The sequence below is a fragment of the Puntigrus tetrazona genome, chromosome 20 (assembly GCF_018831695.1).
Source record: "Puntigrus tetrazona isolate hp1 chromosome 20, ASM1883169v1, whole genome shotgun sequence".
Lineage (NCBI taxonomy): Eukaryota > Metazoa > Chordata > Actinopteri > Cypriniformes > Cyprinidae > Puntigrus > Puntigrus tetrazona.
This window is the reverse complement of record NC_056718.1, coordinates 5,576,572-5,591,237: the sequence shown is the minus strand read 5'-3', so window position 1 is coordinate 5,591,237 and position 14,666 is coordinate 5,576,572. Positions and strand designations below refer to the sequence as shown.

General features: G+C 39.6%; 4 non-coding genes across 4 annotated transcripts; all 4 read left to right on the top strand.

The window, feature by feature from the left end:
* The first annotated feature begins 5,314 nt into the window (after nt 1–5,314).
* On the top strand, nt 5,315–5,426 carry trnal-caa. Its single transcript has 2 exons — nt 5,315–5,352; nt 5,381–5,426. It is a non-coding gene; the product is annotated as a tRNA-Leu (tRNA).
* Nucleotides 5,427–6,836: 1,410 nt separating this feature from the next.
* Nucleotides 6,837–6,948, top strand: trnal-caa. Its single transcript has 2 exons — nt 6,837–6,874; nt 6,903–6,948. It is a non-coding gene; the product is annotated as a tRNA-Leu (tRNA).
* Nucleotides 6,949–7,849: 901 nt separating this feature from the next.
* Nucleotides 7,850–7,961, top strand: trnal-caa. Its single transcript has 2 exons — nt 7,850–7,887; nt 7,916–7,961. It is a non-coding gene; the product is annotated as a tRNA-Leu (tRNA).
* Nucleotides 7,962–10,385: 2,424 nt separating this feature from the next.
* trnal-caa lies at nt 10,386–10,497 on the top strand. Its single transcript has 2 exons — nt 10,386–10,423; nt 10,452–10,497. It is a non-coding gene; the product is annotated as a tRNA-Leu (tRNA).
* Nucleotides 10,498–14,666: the final 4,169 nt, after the last annotated feature.

Below are 14,666 nucleotides of genomic sequence, written 5' to 3'. Positions count from 1 at the left end.
CTGTTTTTGCACAGTATCCCATTTTGGTCTACAAATGAAGGAGTTTTCAAATCACACTTCTGTCAAAAGTAGCTTGATAACTGAAAGAAGTGTTGAGACACAGAAAATAAACATTTTTTGGCCGAGTGGTTTAAACGTGTTCAACTTATTACAAGTCAACATATTTTGCTGCTACAAATTACATTTGGCTGAATACTGTTCATACAGCACATATCGTGATGTCAGAATGGCCGAAAGGGTCTGCATACCAGACTCAAGGTATTTTCACCTTCTCAGTTGATGAGGTTTCTGGTCTCCAAATGGAGGCGTGGTTCAAATCCCAACTTGGACAAAGGGTCTTTTGTAACTGGAAGAAGTGTTGAGATAGTAAAAATTTCATATTTCAGCCTTGCCAGTTGATAAGGTTTCTGCTCTCCATGATAGTGGGTGCATGGGTTCAAATCTGGGCTTCAGACAAAGTCTGAAAATCGACAAACGCTGGGATGCCTTAAGTGTAATAGTAGGCATTTCTGCTTTTGCACAGCATCCCATTTTGGTCTACAAATGAAGATGTGAAGCTATAAATCACACTTCTGTCAAAGGGGCTTTGATAATCTGAAAGAAGTGTTGAGACACAGAAAATGTAAACATTTTTTGGCCGAAAGTGGTTTAAACGTAAGGTTCAACTTAATATTGCCAAGTCAACATATTTTGCTGCTACACAAATTACATTTGTTGGAATTACTGTTCATACAGTTAAAATCTTGTATGTCAGAATGGCCGAGTGGTCTACATGCGCCAGACTCAAGGCATTTTCACCTTGTCAGTTGATGAGGTTTCTGGTCTCCAAATGGAGGCGGATCAAATCCCACTCCGACAAAGGATCTTTTGTAACTGGAAGAAGTGTTGAGATAGTCAAAAATTTCAATTTCAGCCTTGCCAGTTGATAAGGTTTCTGCTCTCCACATAGTTGCTGTGTGTTCAAATTCGGCTTCAGACAAAGTCTGAAAATCGAATAACTGTTGATGCCTTTAACTGTAATAGTAGGCATTTCTGCTTTGCACAGTATCCCATTTTGGCTCACAAATGAAGATGTGGCTTCAAATCACACTTCTGTCAAAGGGGCTTTGATAACTGAAAGAAGTGTTGAGACACAGAAAATGTAAACATTTTTTTGGCTTCGAGTGGTTTAAACGGTTCAACTTATTGCCAAGTCAACATATTCTGCTGCTACAAATTACATTTGTTGAATTACTGTTCATACAACACATATTGCATGTCAGAATGGCCGAGTGGTCTAAGGCGCCAGACTCAAGGCATTTTCACCTTCTCAGTTGATGAGGTTTCTGTTCTCCAAATGGAGGCGTGGGTTCAAATCCCACTTCTGACAAAGGGTCTTCTGTAACTGGAAGAAGTGTTGAGATAGTAAAATTTCAATTTCAGCCTTGCCAGCTGATAAGGTTTCTGCTCTCACACATAGTGGCACGGGTTCAAATCTGGCTCTCAGACAAAAGTCTGAAAATCGAATAAAATGCTGATGCCTTAACTGTAATAGTAGGCATTTCTGCTTTTGCTCAGTATCCCATTTTGGTCTACAAATGAAGATGTGGCTTCAAATCACACTTCTGTCAAATGGTCTTTGATAACTGAAAGAAGTGTTGAGACACAGAAATTGTAAACATTTTTTGGCCGCAGTGGTTTAAACGGGTTCAACTTATTGCCAAGTCAACATATTTTTTGCTGCTACAAATTACATTTGTTGAATTACTGTTCATACAGCAAAACTTGCATGTCAGAATGGCTGAGTGGTCTAAGGCGCCAGACTTAAGGCATTTTCACCTTCTCAGTTGATGAGGTTTCTGGTCTCCAATTGAGGCGTGGTTCAAATCCCACTTCTGACAAAGGGTCTTTTGTAACTGGAAGAAGTGTTGAGATAGTAAAATTTCAATTTCAGCCTTGCCAGTTGATAAGGTTTCTGCTCTCCACATAGTGGCATGGGTTCAAATCTGGCTTCAGACAAAGTCTGAAAATCGAATAAATGCTGATGCCTTAACTGTATTAGTAGGCGTTTGCTTTTTGCACAGTATTCCATTTTGGTCTACAAATGAAGATGTGGCTTCAAATCACACTTCTGTCAAAAGGGGCTTTGATAACTGAAAGAAGTGTTGAGACACAGAAAATGTAAACATTTTTTTTGGCCGAGTGGTTTAAACGGTTCAACTTATTGCCAAGTCAACATATTATTTGCTGCTACAAATTACATTTGTTGAATTACTGTTCATACAGCACATATCGCATGTCAGAATGGCTGAGTGGTCTAAGGCGCCAGACTCAAGGCATTTTCACCTTCTCAGTTGATGAGGTTTCTGGTCTCCAAATGGAGGTGTGGGTTCAAATCCCACTTCTGACAAAGGTTCTTTGTAACTGGAAGAAGAGTTGAGACAGTAAAAATTTCAATTTCAGCCTTGCCAGCTGAGAAGGTTTGTGCTCTCCACATAGTGGTATGGATTCAAATCTGGCTTCAGACAAAGTCTGAAAATCGAATAAATGCTGATGCCTTAACTGTAATAGTAGGCATTTCTGCTTTTGCACAGTATCCCATTTTGGTCTACAAATGAAGATGTGGCTTCAAATCACACTTCTGTCAAAAGGGGCTTTGATAACTGAAAGAAGTGTTGAGACACAGAAAATGTAAACATTTTTTGGCCGAGTGGTTTAAACGGTTCAACTTATTGTCAAGTCAACATATTTTGCTGCTACAAATTACATTTGTTGAATTACTGTTCATACAGCACATATCGCATGTCAGAATGGCTGAGTGGTGTAAGGCGCCAGACTCAAGGCATTTTCACCTTCTCAGTTGATGAGGTTTCTGTTCTCCAAATGGAGGCGTGGTTCAAATCCCACTTCTGACAAAGGGTCTTTTGTAATTGGAAGAAGTGTTGAGATAGTAAAAATTTCAATTTCAGCCTTGCCAGTTGATAAGGTTTCTGCTCTCCACATAGTTGCATGTGTTCAAATCTGGCTTCAGACAAAGTCTGAAAATCGAATAACTGTTGATGCCTTAACTGTAATAGTAGGCATTTCTGCTTTTTGCACAGTATCCCATTTTGGTCTACAAATGAAGATGTGGCTTCAAATCACACTTCTGTCAAAAGGGGCTTTGATAACTGAAAGAAGTGTTGAGACACAGAAAATGTAAACATTTTTTTGGCCGAGTGGTTTAAACGGTTCAACTTATTGCCAAGTCAACATATTTTGCTGCTACAAATTACATTTGTTGAATTACTGTTCATACAGCAAAAATTTGCATGTCAGAATGGCCGAGTGGTCTAAGGCGCCAGACTCAAGGCATTTTCACCTTCTCAGTTGATGAGGTTTCTGTTCTCCAAATGGAGGCGTGGGTTCAAATCCCACTTCTGACAAAGGGTCTTTTGTAACTGGAAGAAGTGTTGAGATAGTAAAAATTTCAATTTCAGCCTTGCCAGTTGATAAGGTTTCTGCCTCCACATAGTGGCACGGGTTCAAATCTGGCTTCAGACAAAGTCTGAAAATCGAATAAATGCTGATGCCTTAACTGTAATAGTAGGCATTTCTGCTTTTGCACAGTATCCCATTTTGGTCTACAAATGAAGATGTGGCTTCAAATCACACTTCTGTCAAAAGGGGCTTTGATAACTGAAAGAAGTGTTGAGACACAGAAAATGTAAACATTTTTTTGGCCGAGTGGTTTAAACGGTTCAACTTATTGCCAAGTCAACATATTTTGCTGCTACAAATTACATTTGTTGAATTACTGTTGATACAGCACATATTGCATGTCAGAATGGCCGAGTGGTCTAAGGCGCCAGACTCAAGGCATTTTCACCTTCTTAGTTGATGAGGTTTCTGGTCTCCAAATGGAGGCGTGGGATCAAATCCCACTTCCGACAAAGGTTCTTTTGTAACTGGAAGAAGTGTTGAGATAGTCAAAATTTCAATTTTAGCCTTGCCAGTTGATAAGGTTTCTGCTCTCCACATAGTTGCATGTGTTCAAATCTGGCTTCAGACAAAGTCTGAAAATCGAATAAACGCTGATGCCTTAACTGTAATAGTAGGCATTTCTGCTTTTGCACAGTATCCCATTTTGGTCTACAAATGAAGATGTGGCTTCAAATCACACTTCTGTCAAAAGGGGCTTTGATAACTGAAAGAAGTGTTGAGACACAGAAAATGTAAACATTTTTTGGCCGAGTGGTTTAAACGGGTTCAACTTATTGCCAAGTCAACATATTTTGCTGCTACAAATTACAATTGTTAAATTACTGTTCATACAGCAAAACTTGCATGTCAGAATGGCTGAGTGCTCTAAGGCGCCAGATTCAAGGCATTTTCACCTTCTCAGTTGATGAGGTTTCTGGTCTCCAAATGGAGGCGTGGGTTCAAATCCCACTCTGACAAAGGTTCTTTTGTAATTGGAAGAAGTGTTGAGATAGTCAAAATTTCAATTTCAGCCTTGCCAGTTGATAAGGTTTCTGCTCCACATAGTTGCATGTGTTCAAATCTGGCTTCAGACAAAGTCTGAAAATCGAATAAATGTTGATGCCGTAAATGTAATAGTAGGCATTTCTGCTTTTGCACAGTGTCCCATTTTGGTCTACAAATGAAGATGTGGCTTCAAATCACACTTCTGTCAAATGGTCTTTGATAACTGAAAGAAGTGTTGAGACACAGAAATTGTAAACATTTTTTTGGCCGAGTGGTTTAAACGGTTCAACTTATTGCCAAGTCAACATATTTTGCTGCTACAAATTACATTTGTTGAATTACTGTTCATACAGCAAAACTTGCATGTCAGAATGGCCGAGTGGTCTAAGGCGCCAGACTCAAGGCATTTTCACCTTCTCAGTTGATGAGGTTTCTGGTCTCTAAATGGAGGTGTGGGTTCAATCCCACTTCTGACAAAAGGTCTTTTGTAACTGGAAGAAGTGTTGAGATAAAAATTTCAATTTCAGCCTTGCCAGTTGATAAGGTTTCTGCTCTCCACATAGTGGCACTGGGTTCAAATCTGGCTTCAGACAAAGTCTGAAAATCGAATAAATGCTGATGCCTTAACTGTAATAGTAGGCATTACTGCTTTTGCACAGTATCCCATTTTGGTCTACAAATGAAGATGTGGCTTCAAATCACACTTCTGTCAAATGGTCTTTGATAACTGAAAGAAGTGTTGAGACACAGAAATTGTAAACATTTTTTGGCCGAGTGGTTGAAACGGTTCAACTTATTGCCAAGTCAACATATTTTGCTGCTACAAATTACATTTGTTGAATTACTGTTCATACAGCAAAACTTGCATGTCAGAATGGCCGAGTGGTCTAAGGCGCCAGACTCAAGGCACTTTCACCTTCTCAGTTGATGAGGTTTCTGGTCTCCAAATGGAGGCGTGGGTTCAAATCCCACTTCTGACAAAGGTTCTTTGTAATTGGAAGAAGTGTTGAGATAGTAAAAATTTCAATTTCAGCCTTGCCAGTTGATAAGGTTTCTGCTCTCCACATAGTGGCATGGGTTCAAATCTGGCTTCAGACAAAGTCTGAAAATCGAATAACTGTTGATGCCTTAACTGTAATAGTAGGCATTTCTTGCTTTTTGCACAGTATCCCATTTTGGTCTACAAATGAAGATGTGGCTTCAAATCACACTTCTGTCAAAAGGGGCTTTGATAACTGAAAGAAGTGTTGAGACACAGAAAATGTAAACATTTTTTGGCCGAGTGGTTTAAACGGTTCAACTTATTGCCAAGTCAACATATTTTGCTGCTACAAATTACATTTGTTGAATTACTGTTCATACAGCAAAATTTGCATGTCAGAATGGCTGAGTGGTCTAAGGCGCCAGACTCAAGGCATTTTCACCTTCTCAGTTGATGAGGTTTCTGGTCTCCAAACGGAGGCGTGGGTTCAAATCCCACTTCTGACAAAGCTTCTTTTGTAACTGGAAGAAGTGTTGAGATAGTAAAAATTTCAATTTCAGCCTTGCCAGTTGATAAGGTTTCTGCTCTCCACATAGTGGCATGGGTTCAAATCTGGCTTCAGACAAAGTCTGAAAATCGAATAAACGCTGATGCCTTAAGTGTAATAGTAGGCATTTCTGCTTTTGCACAGTATCCCATTTTGGTCTACAAATGAAGATGTGGCTACAAATCACACTTCTGTCAAAAGGGCCTTTGATAACTGAAAGAAGTGTTGAGACACAGAAAATGTAAACATTTTTTGGCCGAGTGGTTTAAACGGTTCAACTTATTGCCAAGTCAACATATTTTGCTGCTACAAATTACATTTGTTGAATTACTGTTCATACAGCAAAACTTGCATGTCAGAATGGCCGAGTGGTCTAAGGCGCCAGACTCAAGGCATTTTCACCTTGTCAGTTGATGAGGTTTCTGGTCTCCAAATGGAGGCGTGGGATCAAATCCCACTTCCGACAAAGGATCTTTTGTAACTGGAAGAAGTGTTGAGATAGTCAAAATTTCAATTTCAGCCTTGCCAGTTGATAAGGTTTCTGCTCTCCACATAGTTGCATGTGTTCAAATCTGGCTTCAGACAAAGTCTGAAAATCGAATAACTGTTGATGCCTTAACTGTAATAGTAGGCATTTCTGCTTTTGCACAGTATCCCATTTTGGTCTACAAATGAAGATGTGGCTTCAAATCACACTTCTGTCAAAAGGGGCTTTGATAACTGAAAGAAGTGTTGAGACACAGAAAATGTAAACATTTTTTGGCCGAGTGGTTTAAACGGTTCAACTTATTGCCAAGTCAACATATTTTGCTGCTACAAATTACATTTGTTGAATTACTGTTCATACAGCACATATCGCATGTCAGAATGGCCGAGTGGTCTAAGGCGCCAGACTCAAGGTATTTTCACCTTCTCAGTTGATGAGGTTTCTGGTCTCCAAATGGAGGCGTGGGTTCAAATCCCACTTCTGACAAAGGGTCTTTGTAACTGGAAGAAGTGTTGAGATAGTAAAATTTCAATTTCAGCCTTGCCAGTTGATAAGGTTTCTGCTCTCCACATAGTGGCACGGGTTCAAATCTGGCTTCAGACAAAGTCTGAAAATCGAATAAATGTTGATGCCGTAAATGTAATAGTAGGCATTTCTGCTTTTGCACAGTATCCCATTTTGGTCTACAAATGAAGATGTGGCTTCAAATCACACTTCTGTCAAAAGGGGCTTTGATAACTGAAAGAAGTGTTGAGACACAGAAAATGTAAACATTTTTTTGGCCGAGTGGTTTAAACGGTTCAACTTATTGTCAAGTCAACATATTTTGTTGCTACAAATTACATTTGTTGAATTACTGTTCATACAGCACATATCGCATGTCAGAATGGCTGAGTGGTGTAAGGTGCCAGACTCAAGGCATTTTCACCTTCTCAGTTGATGAGGTTTCTGGTCTCCAAATGGAGGCGTGGGTTCAAATCCCACTTCTGACAAAGGGTCTTTGTAATTGGAAGAAGTGTTGAGATAGTAAAAATTTCAATTTCAGCCTTGCCAGTTGATAAGGTTTCTGCTCTCCACATAGTGGCACGGGTTCAAATCTGGCTTCAGACAAAGTCTGAAAATCGAATAAATGTTGATGCCAGAAATGTAATAGTAGGCATTTCTGTTTTTGCACAGTATCCCATTTTGGTCTACAAATGAAGATGTGGCTTCAAATCACACTTCTGTCAAAAGGGGCTTTGATAACTGAAAGAAGTGTTGAGACACAGAAAATGTAAACATTTTTTTGGCCGAGTGGTTTAAACGGTTCAACTTATTGCCAAGTCAACATATTTTGCTGCTACAAATTACATTTGTTGAATTACTGTTCATACAGCACATATTGCATGTCAGAATGGCCGAGTGGTCTAAGGCGCCAGACTCAAGGCATTTTCACCTTCTCAGTTGATGAGGTTTCTGGTCTCCAAATGGAGGCGTGGGTTCAAATCCCACTTCTGACAAAGGGTCTTTTGTAACTGGAAGAAGTGTTGAGATAGTAAAAATTTCAATTTCAGCCTTGCCAGTTGATAAGGTTTCTGCTCTCCACATAGTGGGATGGGTTCAAATCTGGCTTCAGACAAAGTCTGAAAATCGAATAAATGCTGATGCCTTAACTGTAATAGTAGGCGCTTTCTGCTTTTGCACAGTATCCCATTTTGGTCTACAAATGAAGATGTGGCTTCAAATCACACTTCTGTCAAAAGGGGCTTTGATAACTGAAAGAAGTGTTGAGACACAGAAAATGTAAACATTTTTTTGGCCGAGTGGTTTAAACGGTTCAACTTATTGCCAAGTCAACATATTCTGCTGCTACAAATTACATTTGTTGAATTACTGTTCATACAGCACATATTGCATGTCAGAATGGCCGAGTGGTCTAAGGCGCCAGACTCAAGGCATTTTCACCTTCTCAGTTGATGAGGTTTCTGTTCTCCAAATGGAGGCGTGGGTTCAAATCCCACTTCTGACAAAGGGTCTTCTGTAACTGGAAGAAGTGTTGAGATAGTAAAAATTTCAATTTCAGCCTTGCCAGTTGATAAGGTTTCTGCTCTCCACATAGTGGCACGGGTTCAAATCTGGCTTCAGACAAAGTCTGAAAATCGAATAAATGCTGATGCCTTAACTGTAATAGTAGGCATTTCTGCTTTTGCACAGTATCCCATTTTGGTCTACAAATGAAGATGTGGCTTCAAATCACACTTCTGTCAAAAGGGCCTTTGATAACTGAAAGAAGTGTTGAGACACAGAAAATGTAAACATTTTTTTGGCCGAGTGGTTTAAACGGTTCAACTTATTGCCAAGTCAACATATTCTGCTGCTACAAATTACATTTGTTGAATTACTGTTCATACAGCAAAATTTGCATGTCAGAATGGCCGAGTGGTCTAAGGCGCCAGACTCAAGGCATTTTCACCTTCTCAGTTGATGAGGTTTCTGGTCTCCAAATGGAGGCGTGGTTCAAATCACTTCTGACAAAGGTTCTTTTGTAACTGGAAGAAGTGTTGAGATAGTAAAAATTTCAATTTCAGCCTTGCCAGTTGATAAGGTTTCTGCTCTCCACATAGTGGCATGGGTTCAAATCTGGCTTCAGACAAAGTCTGAAAATCGAATAAACGCTGATGCCTTAACTGTAATAGTAGGCATTTCTGCTTTTGCACAGTATCCCATTTTGGTCTACAAATGAAGATGTGGCTTCAAATCACACTTCTGTCAAAAGGGGCTTTGATAACTGAAAGAAGTGTTGAGACACAGAAAATGTAAACATTTTTTTGGCCGCAGTGGTTTAAACGGTTCAACTTATTGCCAAGTCAACATATTTTGCTGCTACAAATTACATTTGTTGAATTACTGTTCATACAGCAAAACTTGCATGTCAGAATGGCCGAGTGGTCTAAGGCGCCAGACTCAAGGCATTTTCACCTTCTCAGTTGATGAGGTTTCTGGTCTCCAAATGGAGGCGTGGTTCAAATCCCACTTCTGACAAAGGGTCTTTTGTAACTGGAAGAAGTGTTGAGATAGTAAAAATTTCAATTTCAGCCTTGCCAGTTGATAAGGTTTCTGCTCTCCACATAGTGGGATGGGTTCAAATCTGGCTTCAGACAAAGTCTGAAAATCGAATAAATGCTGATGCCTTAACTGTAATAGTAGGCATTTCTGCTTTTGCACAGTATCCCATTTTGGTCTACAAATGAAGATGTGGCTTCAAATCACACTTCTGTCAAAAGGGGCTTTGATAACTGAAAGAAGTGTTGAGACACAGAAATTGTAAACATTTTTTGGCCGAGTGGTTTAAACGGTTCAACTTATTGCCAAGTCAACATATTTTGCTGCTACAAATTACATTTGTTGAATTACTGTTCATACAGCACATATTGCATGTCAGAATGGCCGAGTGGTCTAAGGCGCCAGACTCAAGGCATTTTCACCTTCTCAGTTGATGAGGTTTCTGGTCTCCAAATGGAGGCGTTGGTTCAAATCCCACTTCTGACAAAGGGTCTTTTGTAACTGGAAGAAGTGTTGAGATAGTAAAAATTTCAATTTCAGCCTTGCCAGTTGATAAGGTTTCTGCTCTCCACATAGTGGCACGGGTTCAAATCTGGCTTAAGACAAAGTCTGAAAATCGAATAAATGCTGATGCCTTAACTGTAATAGTAGGCATTTCTGCTTTTGCACAGTATCCCATTTTGGTCTACAAATGAAGATGTGGCTTCAAATCACACTTCTGTCAAAAGGGGCTTTGATAACTGAAAGAAGTGTTGAGACACAGAAAATGTAAACATTTTTTGGCCGAGTGGTTTAAACGGTTCAACTTATTGCCAAGTCAACATATTTTGCTGCTACAAATTACATTTGTTGAATTACTGTTCATACAGCACATATTGCATGTCAGAATGGCCGAGTGGTCTAAGGCGCCAGACTCAAGGCATTTTCCCCTTCTCAGTTGATGAGGTTTCTGGTCTCCAAATGGAGGCGTGGGTTCAAATCCCACTTCTGACAAAGGTTCTTTTGTAACTGGAAGAAGTGTTGAGATAGTAAAAATTTCAATTTCAGCCTTGTCAGTTGATAAGGTTTCTGCTCTCCACATAGTGGCATGGGTTCAAATCTGGCTTCAGACAAAGTCTGAAAATCGAATAAATGCTGATGCCTTAACTGTAATAGTAGGCATTTCTGCTTTTGCACAGTATCCCATTTTGGTCTACAAATGAAGATGTGGCTTCAAATCACACTTCTGTCAAAAGGGGCTTTGATAACTGAAAGAAGTGTTGAGACACAGAAAATGTAAACATTTTTTGGCCGAGTGGTTTAAACGGTTCAACTTATTGCCAATCAACATATTTTTCTGCTACAAATTACATTTGTTGAATTACTGTTCATACAGCACATATTGCATGTCAGAATGGCCGAGTGGTCTAAGGCGCCAGACTCAAGGCATTTTCACCTTCTCAGTTGATGAGGTTTCTGTTCTCCAAATGGAGGCGTGGGTTCAAATCCCACTTCTGACAAAGGCTCTTTGTAACTGGAAGAAATGTTGAGATAGTAAAAATTTCAATTTCAGCCTTGCCAGTTGATAAGGTTTCTGCTCTCCACATAGTGGCACGGGTTCAAATCTGGCTTCAGACAAAGTCTGAAAATCGAATAAATGCTGATGCCTTAACTGTAATAGTAGGCATTTCTGCTTTTGCACAGTATCCCATTTTGGTCTACAAATGAAGATGTGGCTTCAAATCACACTTCTGTCAAAAGGGGCTTTGATAACTGAAAGAAGTGTTGAGACACAGAAAATGTAAACATTTTTTTGGCCGAGTGGTTTAAATGGTTCAACTTATTGCCAAGTCAACATATTCTGCTGCTACAAATTACATTTGTTGAATTACTGTTCATACAGCAAAATTTGCATGTCAGAATGGCCGAGTGGTCTTAGGCGCCAGACTCAAGGCATTTTCACCTTCTCAGTTGATGAGGTTTCTGGTCTCCAAATGGAGGCGTGGGTTCAAATCCCACTTCTGACAAAGGATCTTTTGTAACTGGAAGAAGTGTTGAGATAGTAAAAATTTCAATTTCAGCCTTGCCAGTTGAGAAAGGTTTCTGCTCTCAACATAGTGGTATGGGTTCAAATCTGGCTTCAGACAAAGTCTGAAAATCGAATAAACGCTGATGCCTTAACTGTAATAGTAGGCATTTCTGCTTTTGCACAGTATCCCATTTTGGTCTACAAATGAAGATGTGGCTTCAAATCACACTTCTGTCAAAAGGGGCTTTGATAACTGAAAGAAGTGTTGAGACACAGAAAATGTAAACATTTTTTTGGCCGAGTGGGTTTAAACGGTTCAACTTATTGCCAAGTCAACATATTTTGCTGCTACAAATTACATTTGTTGAATTACTGTTCATACAGCACATATTGCATGTCAGAATGGCCGAGTGGTCTAAGGCGCCAGACTCAAGGCATTTTCACCTTCTCAGTTGATGAGGTTTCTGTTCTCCAAATGGAGGCGTGGGTTCAAATCCCACTTCTGACAAAGGCTCTTTTGTAACTGGAAGAAATGTTGAGATAGTAAAAATTTCAATTTCAGCCTTGCCAGTTGATAAGGTTTCTGCTCTCCACATAGTGGCACGGGTTCAAATCTGGCTTCAGACAAAGTCTGAAAATCGAATAAATGCTGATGCCTTAACTGTAATAGTAGGCATTTCTGCTTTTGCACAGTATCCCATTTTGGTCTACAAATGAAGATGTGGCTTCAAATCACACTTCTGTCAAATGGTCTTTGATAACTGAAAGAAGTGTTGAGACACAGAAATTGTAAACATTTTTTGGCCGAGTGGTTTAGACGGTTCAACTTATTGCCAAGTCAACATATTTTGCTGCTACAAATTACATTTGTTGAATTACTGTTCATACAGCAAAACTTGCATGTCAGAATGGCCGAGTGGTCTAAGGCGCCAGACTCAAGGCATTTTCACTTTCTCAGTTGATGAGGTTTCTGGTCTCCAAATGGAGGCGTGGTTTCAAATCCCACTTCTGACAAAGGTTTTTTTGTAATTGGAAGAAGTGTTGAGATAGTAAAAATTTCAATTTCAGCCTTGCCAGTTGATAAGGTTTCTGCTCTCCACATAGTGGCATGGGTTCAAATCTGGCTTCAAAAAGTCTGAAAATCGAATAACTGTTGATGCCTTAACTGTAATAGTAGGCATTTCTGCTTTTGCACAGTATCCCATTTTGGTCTACAAATGAAGATGTGGTTTCAAATCACACTTCTGTCAAAAGGGGCTTTGATAACTGAAAGAAGTGTTGAGACACAGAAAATGTAAACATTTTTTTGGCCGAGTGGTTTAAACGGTTCAACTTATTGCCAAGTCAACATATTTTGCTGCTACAAATTACATTTGTTGAATTACTGTTCATACAGCACATATTGCATGTCAGAATGGCCGAGTGGTCTAAGGCGCCAGACTCAAGGCATTTTCACCTTCTCAGTTGATGAGGTTTCTGGTCTCCAAATGGAGCGTGGGTTCAAATCCCACTTCTGACAAAGGGTCTTTTGTAACTGGAAGAAGTGTTGAGATAGTAAAAATTTCAATTTCAGCCTTGCCAGTTGATAAGGTTTCTGCTCTCCACATAGTGGCACGGGTTCAAATCTGGCTTCAGACAAAGTCTGAAAATCGAATAAATGCTGATGCCTTAACTGTAATAGTAGGCATTTCTGCTTTTGCACAGTATCCCATTTTGGTCTACAAATGAAGATGTGGCTTCAAATCACACTTCTGTCAAAAGGGGCTTTGATAACTGAAAGAAGTGTTGAGACACAGAAAATGTAAACATTTTTTGGCCGAGTGGTTTAAATGGTTCAACTTATTGCCAAGTCAACATATTCTGCTGCTACAAATTACATTTGTTGAATTACTGTTCATACAGCAAAATTTGCATGTCAGAATGGCCGAGTGGTCTTAGGCGCCAGACTCAAGGCATTTTCACCTTCTCAGTTGATGAGGTTTCTGGTCTCCAAATGAGGCGTGGGTTCAAATCCCACTTCTGACAAAGGATCTTTTGTAACTGGAAGAAGTGTTGAGATAGTAAAAATTTCAATTTCAGCCTTGCCAGTTGAGAAAGGTTTCTGCTCTCAACATAGTGGTATGGGTTCAAATCTGGCTTCAGACAAAGTCTGAAAATCGAATAAATGCTGATGCCTTAACTGTAATAGTAGGCATTTCTGCTTTTGCACAGTATCCCATTTTGGTCTACAAATGAAGATGTGGCTTCAAATCACACTTCTGTCAAAAGGGGCTTTGATAACTGAAAGAAGTGTTGAGACACAGAAAATGTAAACATTTTTTGGCCGAGTGGTTTAAACGGTTCAACTTATTGCCAATCAACATATTTTTTCTGCTACAAATTACATTTGTTGAATTACTGTTCATACAGCACATATTGCATGTCAGAATGGCCGAGTGGTCTAAGGCGCCAGACTCAAGGCATTTTCACCTTCTCAGTTGATGAGGTTTCTGGTCTCCAAATGAGGCGTGGGTTCAAATCCCACTTCTGACAAAGGGTGTTTTGTAACTGGAAGAAATGTTGAGATAGTAAAAATTTCAATTTCAGCCTTGCCAGTTGATAACGTTTCTGCTCTCCACATAGTGGCACGGGTTCAAATCTGGCTTCAGACAAAGTCTGAAAATCGAATAAATGCTGATGCCTTAACTGTAATAGTAGGCATTTCTGCTTTTGCACAGTATCCCATTTTGGTCTACAAATGAAGATGTGGCTTCAAATCACACTTCTGTCAAAAGGGGCTTTTATTTTTTTGGCCAAGTGGTTTAAACGGTTCAACTTATTGCCAAGTCAACATATTCTGCTGCTACAAATTACATTTGTTGAATTACTGTTCATACAACACATATTGCATGTCAGAATTGCCGAGTGGTCTAAGGCGCCAGACTCAAGGCATTTTCACCTTCTCAGTTGATGAGGTTTTTGGTCTCCAAATGGAGGCGTGGGTTCAAATCCCACTTCTGACAAAGGTTCTTTTGTAACTGGAAGAAGCGTTGAGATAGTAAAAATTTCAATTTCAGCCTTGCCAGTTGATAAGGTTTCTGCTCTCCACATAGTGGCATGGGTTCAAATCTGGCTTCAGACAAAGTCTGAAAATCGAACAGACGCTGATGCCTTA